At 42.5% G+C, this 9,084-nt stretch overlaps 1 long non-coding RNA gene across 1 annotated transcript; it reads left to right on the top strand.

The window, feature by feature from the left end:
- Positions 1-1,407: 1,407 nt before the first annotated feature.
- LOC135367533 (uncharacterized) lies at positions 1,408-1,891 on the top strand. The gene is made up of 3 exons (XR_010414487.1): positions 1,408-1,500; positions 1,561-1,624; positions 1,706-1,891. It is a non-coding gene; the product is annotated as an uncharacterized LOC135367533 (long non-coding RNA).
- Positions 1,892-9,084: the final 7,193 nt, after the last annotated feature.

The raw sequence follows: 9,084 nt of genomic DNA, 5'->3' as shown, positions 1-9,084 counted from the left end.
TCTACATGGAGATATTGCAAGAGATATCGAGGTCTTCTCGGCCTTCCCAACTACCTTTATTAGCACTCAGACTTGTGCGTAACGCGTTACTAGTAATTGCGTTACTTGTAATCAATTACTTTTCTGAGTAATTTTTCGAGTAATCAGTTACTTTACTGTCAAAGTAATTTTTCGAGTAATCAATTACTTTTCTGAGTAATCGATTATTCAGTAATTGATTACTTTTCCGGTAGAGATTAACTCATCTTTCAGATGTTCTGCCCCAAGTCAAGACCCTTGTGCAGTGAGCCTTTTTTTGGACCGTTCTACTGTACCAAGCGGAGGTCATTGTAATAAGGTTATGGAATTTCAGGGTCTCTCTCCCTAATCCCTTACTACACCAGTGTGGTGGTACCATTGTGATAGCTTTGGAGGTGTGGTGAGCCATGGGAAGATCCACGCAATGCTCTTCCACAATCGGGTCAACGTCTTCCCAGGCGATAAATACAGTAGACGTACAGATCTACTTGTCCTGTGCGTTTTTGGTTTTCGTGTTATTTCAGTTATTCCGCTGTTGAACGATTTATTTCTCCCCCCCCCCCCTCTGACGCACACAAAGACGGGTATAATTTGTGTGAATGCAGAGTAACGACCGGAGTAACGCGTTACTTTTCTACTCGTTACTCAGTTACATCTGGAGTCCAGTAATTGGTAGCGGTAATCAGTTACTTTTTCCGTACAAGTAACGGTAACGGTAATCAATTACTTTTTTTGAGTAACGGGCACAAGTCTGTTAGCACTACAGTAAAAGGAAACAGAAGCTAGATACTGTGGTACATCTGCTAAGCTCGGACCATGTCGGGAGATTCTTTGTAAATTCAGATGAATAATTTTTGTGTGTTGCCACTTCGGTAACACGGATAAAAATTAGTGTCACTGTTTTAGCTTCTTGCTGCACGCTGTTGAACGTTGTCATAAGGATACAAAAATATAATGAGCATCGAAAGTATGTTTGTATTCTACTTCTAAATCAACATCCGATCGGGACGCCATTTCGAAGTCCCAGTGATATCATTAAAATACATCCTGGCTAGACGACGATAGGACGTTTCGAATGACGTCTTATTTACATCATTGGGACATTTCTCGCGGATCAGGACTTCGGGATCTTTGCAGGACGTCCGTGGGACATCGGTGGTTTACTGGGTAGTTCTATGTTTGTACGATTCGTGCAACTTTTGTTTGGTATCATTCCTAGCGTGTGGGTTCTATTACTTTATGCTAGCAGTGTGATTATTACCCTTTTGATTCCTATTACCCTATGCTTTATCTTTCAGCTAAGTGTACTCGTGACCCTACCAGCACTTATCAAGGTGAAGATGCAACATCGTCAGTGGCCCCGTTACTAATGTCTGATATATGAGTTTCAGATACTTTCGACGTATTCATTGCGGTGAACAACGCGGTTGGGACAGCACACTCACGACGTGGGAAGGTCACAGAAATGTTGAAAGACATCAGGTAAGTTCCGCTAAAGTGCGTTTCAGAGCTCTTCAGTGACTTGTGTTTACTGCGAAACAGATTGGGCATACGCTTCACCCGTGCAACTTCGTCATGTGCTCCACGGCTTTACGGCTGTGCCACTGTATGTAAAAAATGCTGAGTGATTTTAATAAAGAATTTGCAGGGAAGTACAATGTGTCGCACCTTGTTGACTCTTTTACAGATGTGTGGAAACGTCGTAGCGGATGAATGTGAATTATGGATCTCCAAGTGGCGTCGCCCGCGTCATTTTCAAGATTTTACCCGTTTTGAAGGTACGTAGTGAATGTGCGAGGCATTCACGTTCCTACTACGTGGTTATCCATGCGTTTCCCGTCTTCGCAGGCAATAGGGCTGTTGATAGGGAGAATGCTAGTCTACTGCAGACTGCAACCATAGGCGCTGTGTCTAAAGGTATGCGTATACGTCGATGCGTACTTCACAGTGACATTTTGCTGTAGCAGTGTTTTTGAAATTACATTTCTTGCAGGTTAAGCTCACATGAGGCGGCAGGGAAGGGAGTCCGTGGCGAAAAGTGAATATAGCCGAAGTTGGATAGCGTTAATTTTTGCGCACGAAAGGCAAGCTGGACACATCGCAAATCTCCAGTTGTACGAAACACAGTGTAGCATGGTCGTCGGTTATGCCAGTGCTTCAACATATGTTTCAGCGTCGCACTTCGGACATTGCGGGCATATACCTTTAAGTTTTTCCCCTTGTGGACCGATGCTGTGTGTGTTCATGGACATCATGTTTTCAAAGACATGTAAGTTCTCAATAATATAGCGGAAAAAAAATGCTGGTCATGTTACGCTGTGATATAATACCTGGTGAGGTAATACGATGCTATGACGCTCAGTTTCATACGAAATAAAGTGTTTGATCTAATGTTGCTTGTTTGTGCCACTGATATGCACTGCTGTGCGGTGTTGATGTAATGTTCAGAGAACGCCAGTAAGCCTGGCTAAGGCACGGGAAAAAGGTCCACTAGAGGTCCGTAAAAGGTCGTCATTGACGTACTATGGACTTCCTTGGGACGTGCGCGGATGTTATTTTGGCAGTTCTGAGTACGTCCCAAGTATGTCAAAATTATGTTTCAGGATGTCCTCAGGATGTCTTCATCGTCCTGAGGGTGACATCATGTAGACGTCCTTGGGACATCGGTGGTTTACTGGGTAGTGAACGTTCGCCACCTCTCGGTTGGGTTCCTCATTGCTCTCGTGGCGCCGGCAGGCGGGGAGACCCACCTGGTCTTGCTATACAATCTCTGCTGGCGATGTTTTGATCAGTGCGTGGCGCGACGTAATATTTGCCCTATCGGAATCGAGAATAAAAGTGAAACAGGCGCATGTCGCGGCATGTTGTTATGTATAGTTATCTGTTTATTTTCTTGTTATGACGTTTGCAAAGGATGCATCGTATGTCATTACATGCGCCTGTTTCACTTTCCTTCTCGATCCCGATAAAACGTTGATGTCGTAAAAGATTACGCCGCGCCGCGCACCGATCAAAACATCGTCAGCAGAGTCTGAATAGCAACAGCAGGTGGGTCTCCCCACCCGGCCGCGCCACGAGAGCAATGACGAACGCAACCGAGAGGTGGCGAACGTTCGCTAGGCACGAGGTCTTAAACCCAGGAGCACCCGTTACGCGGAGCTGGCGTACTTACAGCATGGATACTCTTATGTGTGTCCGACCCTGTACACTTGTCTTGCTTATTGGTTGCGGAAAATTGTGGATGCTCTGCACTAACGCGGAACTTGGGCGGATACCCTTGCTGCTGATCACGTCACCCAGAAAGTCGATCTGCCTCAAACCCAATTTGCGATTCTCTAGGTTAAATGTAAGCCCCTCTTGTTTTGCTCTCCCAAGCACCGCTCGTAGCCTCGAATCATGTTCTTCCTTATTCTTGCCTCACACAAGCACGTCCTCCACGTACACCCTGATGCCAAAGAGTCCCTCAAACACTTGGCACATAGTCTTTTGGAATACTTCCGGCGCAGAGGCTATGCCGAAAGGCATGCGGAGGTACTGATACCGGCCAAAAGGAGTAGCAAAGGTACAGATCCTGGCAGTCTCAGAGTCCAGTGGTCGCGCCAAGAGTTGAAAACCATTCCGCGCCGGAAAGTTCGTCCTCAATGTCCTCCCGCTTAGGCAACTTTTAATGCTCTCGCTTCACCCACTTGTTTTTGTTTCTAGGGTCAAGGCAGATCCTAAGCTGACCATTCTTCTTTAATACGAGGACCAAGGGACTTACCCCCGTCGGCTCGTTCATTTTCCTGATTATGTTTGCCTCGGTCAGATGAAGTTCCTGCTCGAGTGGCCTTAGTAGTGCCTGCGGCACCCTGTGGGCTGCTTGAACCGTTGGTGTAGCTCCTTCCTTCAGGACCATGTGGTATAGGCCGTCGTTAGACACCCCAGTCCCTTGAACACGCCAAAGTACTCCAACTCCACACCGTTACAAGCGACCGCAGACACACGGCGGACGAGCCCAAACAGTTCACTAGCTTGGAGCCCGAGGATGGGTACGCGAGCCTTCTTCACTATAAAAAAACTCGATAAGCGCCTACTTATCATTGCAGACAGTCTTCAGCTTTGCTTTCCCCACGTGCGCGATGACGCCCCCGTTGTAGCTTCGTAATATCACAGGGCTCTTGCGTAACTGTGCTTCTTTTATGACGAGTCTCCAGCACGATAGCGGCAACAGGTTTGCCTGCGCACCCGTATCAACTTTCAGTGCAATGTCCTTGCCCTCAACCTTCACTGGTACGCGCCACTCGGCTCCTGCCCTTACACTACACATGCCCACTTCCAAAATATCAAAGCCCCGCTCTTCTACAGCATGTTCCTCACTGACTTCGTTAACTAACCGCCAAGGGCAATATGCGGCAAAATGGCCACGACGCTTGCATCGTCGGCACTTCTCGCCTTCCGCCGGACACCCTGCTCTTCTGTGAACATAGGCACACTAGTAGTAGGGGGTGGGCTCCAGGCTACATGGGTGCGAAACTATAGGATCCCTGCCCCTGATCCCTGCGCGTATTTTTCCACGCGCGGCGCGTGTGCGGAGGGTTGTCCGCGCGATTATAACATGCTGAAACATGCAAAGAAGGATCATACACAAAAAGTACAAGTCAAAATATATTTATTAATGCCAACTGTAATGCCAATCAAGTTGCCAATTGTAAAGCCAATAGTGCTGGGAATTGTGCCAATTGTGATGCCAATCAGGTGAAGGAGAAAAACCCAGCCGAAAAACCTTCACCACCTGTAATAGAAGAAACAAAAACACAAGACAGTACATGGGAATAATATACAAAATTTATTATATCCAGTCCCTAGATTCTGAAAGAAAACATAAAATCAACATTCATCAAACTGCTTACCAATTAATCACTTACAGACCCCCACACCAGCGACCTGAAAGACGACTTATCTTTATATGACACTATATTCGCATTCAATAATACATTCAATATTGCGGCCACACGGGATAATCTTGAAAACATACATTTCATTATCATCACACTGCCATTATAGCAACAATAATATCAACTCCAATAATACATACATGATGTTGGTGGACCCCAAGCGTCTGAAACAGAATCTCATTTAATATCATATTCTATTTTCAATAATACATACAATATTGCGGCCACACGGGATAATATGGAAAAGATACAATTCAATATCATCACACTGACGTTATAGCAACAATAATATTCTACTTTCAATAATACATACACTGAGGTGGTGGACCCCAAGTGTCTGAAAGAGAATCTCATTTAATATCACAATCGTATCCTATAACTTTTACTCACATTCCTGGTGATGTGGTCGTTTTTCTCTGGTGTCTAAAAAGATACATGCGATTAGTAATAACTAAACTTAGTCATATGTTAGTACATACAAGACCAATTGGTAGCTCCAGCAAAATCATCTGAAATGGAAGTCGTATATTAAAGTCAAAATTAAACAAATTTATTACATACATCTTGGCGGAGGTGATTCATGATCTGAAACAAGAAATAAAATTGGAATACTTTTTTCCATATTCATTATAATTCCTTACCATTGTCAAAGAAAAACGGGGGCTTGTGCTGAATACTGAGAAAAGACAATATTCATGAGCAAAAACAACAACAACACCGCAAAGCAAAAACTTACCACTCTCGTCTGTCATCTTTGAACTGATGACAGGAAGGAACTTTCACTTTAAATGTCCTCAACCCTCATTATCATACAACCTCCTCTCCACTCGTTTCCATTTATTACATGTGGAACAAGGTCAGCTCCTCATTTTCCTATTCGTTCCCCAAACTATCAACTTTCTCACTCCCAAAAATAATTATGTGGAAGCTCTTTCGCCAATGTATTGGAAAGGAACAAGAGGAGGAGGAGGAGGAGGTTGAGTCAACCTAAGAGAAGAAAAGGCGACTGAAACAAGAAATTTATGAAGCGAAAGCTGATGCTATCAGGCGTGTTTTGTCACACGAACGTCTCATTGCACTCAAACGACAGTCGGCGAAAAGTCAGTTTGATCAAATCGATAGTTGGGGGAGCACTGCATGGTAATAAATTTAGTTTTCAACTCATCTTATTTTCAGTTTCGTTTCTACCTCTGCGACACAATGTCGGACATAAGACCGTTTTCTTTCATCCACCCGGCGCGAATTATTATATGTGGACCTTCCATGTCAGGAAAAACTTACCTAGTTCGTAACATCCTGAGAAACTTATCAGTATTCACGGCAGTCCCCGAACAAATATTTTATGTCAGTAAATATGATGCTAGCTGGCAGAATGAATTCACTAAAATTACATTTAGTAAAGAATTACCAAAGACATGATGATGAGAAGACAAGATGAGAGAAGATGATGAAGACAAGATGAGAACATACCAACACTGATTATAGTTGACGATCTCATGACTGAAAAGAATGTTATGCAGGATATGGTTCATCTCTATACGCGAGCATCACATCACAAGAATGCATCAATTATTTTTCTCTGTCAATACTTATTCCATAACAATGTAAACTATCGCACCCTATCACACAATAGTACATATATAATATTATTCAGTAATCTAAGGTCTCGAGTGCAACTCGAACTTCTAGGACGTCAAATCTATTGGAAATCGCAGTTACCATACTTCATGAATGCATTCGAACAGGCAACAGAGAAACCGTTTGGTTATCTAGTGATTGACCTACATCCACTTACACAGTCTGATAAAAGATTGCGAACGGGTATAACCAAGCTGGAGTCACAATTTGTTTTCATACCAAAATGAAAAGTCTACGTCATCATTTAACTTTCCTTAAAGTGCTTGCAACTTGTACTCCAAAAGAACGGGAAAACATTTTGAGGGAGGCTCCTCCACACAGCATTGAAGCTCTTTCTGAAGTTTGCAAGAATATATTGAATGGTAATGTTAAACTTTCACCGAAACTATACAAAGATTTAAAGAAATATAAAGCCACCATTCGCTACATTGCATATAAAACATTGCACAAATCGGCAAATAAGCTACAAAAGTTTCTATATCGCCAACGAGGAGGTTTGGCTCTCTTACTCCCGCTGTTACTAACAGGTTTGACCAGTATATTAGGTGGTGTAGCAGGGCGGGCTATAGGTGTTTGAAAATGGCAACAAAAATCGAGGTATTAAACCCAGTGGACACTATTTTGGAATCTAATGAAAGTGAAGATGTAAAGGTAAAACGTATGCTAACAGCTATGTACTACACCATAAAAAATCAATTGAAACCAACAATAGAATCAGATCCGCCGATAATAAAACCACTACAAATGATGGAAAGCATTAATAGAAAATTCGATTATGATTCTCTACCAGATGAAATAAATATTAAAAAAGTAAGACGAATAGTGTCAACGCTGCCAAGGAGTTTGTCATCGAATGAAAAAGGAGAAATCATTCATAACGGCAAAGCCATTCAAGGCTCCAGTATAATGGAATTGGTCTTGTACCTCTCCGGTCATAATCGAGTGAGGCCCGCTTGGTTTCTAAAGGTGTCAAAACTTCTACCATCGCATAAAATCAGACAAAAATGAAAATCAAAGAAGAAAATATTGTGGGAGACCTACAAGTCGCCGCAAAGAACAAAGTTGCTTTCATCTTCGGATGAAGAATATTTCTCAGAAGAAGAATGAGCTACAGGTCACCTGACGGTGGGCTCGGAGGGGTGAAACGTTATCAAAAGGCACGGAAAATCACAAGGAAAGAAGCACTACAAGAATTATAACGCGACAATGTCTATACTCTCCACAAAGATGCAAGACGCAGATTTAAGAGAAGGAAAGTCATCTCACTCCACCTGGACAATCTCCACCAAGCAGACCTCATTTCATTCATTCAATACAAGAAATACAATAAAGGCTTCTCCTACATACTGCTTGTGATAGACTGTTTTGTCGAGGCAAATCATGGCCACACCTCTCAAGACCAAGCGAGGTGAAGACGTGAAGAAAGGATTTATGAAGCTATATCGAAATAGAGGGGAAAACCCCCCGACTAATCCATGTAGATTAGGGGCGTGAGTTCTTCAACAAAGTTGTGCAGGCTTGGTGTAAGCGTCATGGCATCCATATGTATGCCACTAGGACTAATCAAAAAGCGTTTTTGGCCGAACACGCGATTAGAACATTAAAGGTCGCCTATTCCGATATTTCCGAAGTAAAGGACATCACAAATACCTTAAAATTCTTCCAAAGATTATAGAAGATTATAACAATTTTTACCATAGAACTATTAAAATGACACCGAATGAAGTGAATGAAAGCAACGAAATTGAACTCTTCAATAGACTAAACAGTAAAAAAGATGATGACATCACAATACCATTCGAAATTGGCCAGCAAGTGCGTGTTCTATTAAATCGATCAATCTTTGACAAGGGGTACACAGGACACTGGTCTCACATTATCTATACAATTTCGAGCTATAAGAAAACAGATCCCCCTGTCTTTTACATTGCAGGCCCAGATGGTGTAGAAGAAGAGGGCACATATTATGCAAACGAATTGCAGCGCGTTATCAAAGAGGCTGATGACCCATATCCAATTGAAAAAATTATATCCGGTAAAAAAATTGGTGGAGTCACTCATTATAAAGTGAAGTGGGCTGGTTATGACGATTCATTTAATTCGTGGGTTCCAGTGCAAGATGTTGCCAGGCTCTGAGTTTTATATGTACCCTCTATCCAATGACTGTACTGAATTATATCAACAAGTACACTGGACAATTTTACAGTTGCTTTGAATGCACCCTACAACTGAGTGGAAAGTATGAAGTTGGATTACAAGAACTATCCATTCGCAATCTATTCTATAATATACCACGGAGTGATGACAGTGTCATGCAGATTGGTTACAAAGACTTTGCAGAGGTTCGCAAGACTATCATCGTTAAAAGAACATTGGAAATGGCCCTTCTAGAGCTTTTTGAAGACTTGAACATTTCTTTCAATTATAATGATGAGAGATACGTATTCCATTTGCCGCATTCTATTCGCTCAATTAAATTTATAGATGAAAACGT

The sequence above is a fragment of the Ornithodoros turicata genome, chromosome 1 (genome assembly GCF_037126465.1).
Source record: "Ornithodoros turicata isolate Travis chromosome 1, ASM3712646v1, whole genome shotgun sequence".
NCBI lineage: Eukaryota > Metazoa > Arthropoda > Arachnida > Ixodida > Argasidae > Ornithodoros > Ornithodoros turicata.
The sequence above is the reverse complement of the archived record's forward strand: the minus strand, read 5'-3'. Positions and strand labels throughout refer to the sequence as shown.